This window comes from Chanos chanos, chromosome 5, assembly GCF_902362185.1.
Source record: "Chanos chanos chromosome 5, fChaCha1.1, whole genome shotgun sequence".
NCBI lineage: Eukaryota > Metazoa > Chordata > Actinopteri > Gonorynchiformes > Chanidae > Chanos > Chanos chanos.
The window spans coordinates 5,031,497-5,033,763 of NC_044499.1; positions in this window are offsets into that span (position 1 = coordinate 5,031,497).

Below are 2,267 nucleotides of genomic sequence, written 5' to 3' on the forward strand. Positions count from 1 at the left end.
CACCACCATCCCCTCTGCAGCGTTTGCGTAGACCACACAGCTGTACAGAAGCTAAGCTCAGAGGTGTCGGGGTGCACTCACAGGAAGTTTGTGAGTGTGTCTGTAAGAGTGTGAGCAAGCAAACATGCATGCGTCTGTGTATTGCACTGTACCTGAAGCGTGGGCGGCAAAATTGGGTCTCCCCAAAAAACACTGAACACACACACACACACACACATACAGAGGAATTCTTGCAGGAATGTTTTGGGCAGTTGGATGTTTGTTAACTGCTCTCTTGGTATCACCTTATTTTACTCCATATCTCCCTCACAAACATCTACTCAGTATTTCCAAATCATTCATAAAATCTCTTTATATTCCTTCCATATACATACAATTCTGTGCTGTCCTAACTTAAGCTTATGGAGGGAGACATGAACGCATTTTTTTGTGGCCAACCCAAAAAAGAAAAGGAATAAAGGAGATAATGGCCCTCTCTGAACACCCGAGGAAAACAATGAACATTTCACGAGCTCACACTCTGCTCTCTGGATATGATTCAAATCTTAATGCCAAACATCTGTTGACATTAAAAAAAAAAAAAAGCCAGATCTGATCAAATGAAAAGTATGACACTTGTGAGTGGTTGTGATATTATCTAAACTCTAGAGATTGTGGTGACTGATCTCCTGTGTTTACAGCTTTCTCTTTTAGAAATGCTTTTTCTGTTGTTGATCGTTTAAAACGCTTCAGCCTGCTTAGCACCATATATGCAGCCTGCTTAGTTCCATACACACAGCCTGTTTAGTACCATACATGCAACCTGCTTAGTACCATACAGACAGCCTGCTTAGTACCATACACACAGCCTGTTTAGTACCATATATGCAGCCTGCTTAGTGCCATTCACACAGCCTGCTTAGTACCATACACACAGCCTGCTTAGTGCCATTCACACAGCCTACTTAGTACCATACACACAGCCTGTTTAGTACCATACACACAGCCTGTTTAGTACCATATATGCAGCCTGCTTAGTGCCATTCACACAGCCTGCTTAGTACCATACACACAGCCTGTGTAGTACCATACAAGCAGCCTGCTTAGTGCCATACACGCAGCCTGCTTAGTACCATTCACACAGCCTGTTTAGTACCATATATGCAGCCTGTTTAGTACCATACACACAGCCTGTTTAGTACCATACACACAGCCTGTTTAGTACCATACACGCAGCCTGCTTAGTGCCATTCACACAGCCTGTTTAGTACCATACACGCAGCCTGTTTAGTACCATACACACAGCCTGCTTAGTGCCATACACGCAGCCTGCTTAGTACCTTTCACACAGCCTGTTTAGTACCATACACGCAGCCTGCTTAGTACCATACACGCAGCCTGTTTAGTACCATACACGCAACCTGCTTAGTACCATACACGCAGCCTGTTTAGTACCATACACGCAACCTGTTTAGTACCATACACGCAGCCTGTTTAGTACCATACACGCAGCCTGTTTAGTACCATACACGCAGCCTGTTTAGTACCATACACGCAGCCTGTTTAGTACCATACACGCAACCTGCTTAGTACCATACACGCAGCCTGTTTAGTACCATACATGCAGCCTGTTTAGTACCATACACGCAGCCTGTTTAGTACCATACACGCAGCCTGCTTAGTACCATACACGCAGCCTGTTTAGTACCATACATGCAGCCTGTTTAGTACCATACACGCAGCCTGTTTAGTACCATACACTCAGCCTGTTTAGTACCATACACACAGCCTGTTTAGTACCATACACGCAACCTGCTTAGTACCATACACGCAGCCTGTTTAGTACCATACATGCAGCCTGTTTAGTACCATACACACAGCCTGCTTAGTACCATACACACAGCCTGCTTAGTACCATACACGCAGCTTGCTTAGTGCCATACACGCAGCCTGTTTAGTACCATACACACAGCCTGTTTAGTACCATACATGCAGCCTGTTTAGTACCATACATGCAGCCTGATATTCTGTGAAGCTATGGGGTCTGCCTCTGTTGTGGGGTCTGCCTGAGTGTGAGGTGTGTGACCGAGTTAGTGTCTTTCTGTGTGTATATGTGAGAGAGTTTGAGACTTCTGTGAAGTTGCCTATGTGGTCGTCCTGGCTTTTTGTATGTATGTGTATGCATGAGAAAGACAATTCTTTGAGGTTGTATAGGTGGTGGGCTCCTGTGTGTTTGTGTGTGTGTGTGTGTGTGTGTTGAGTGTGGAGGTGCACTGTCCGCTCTCCTT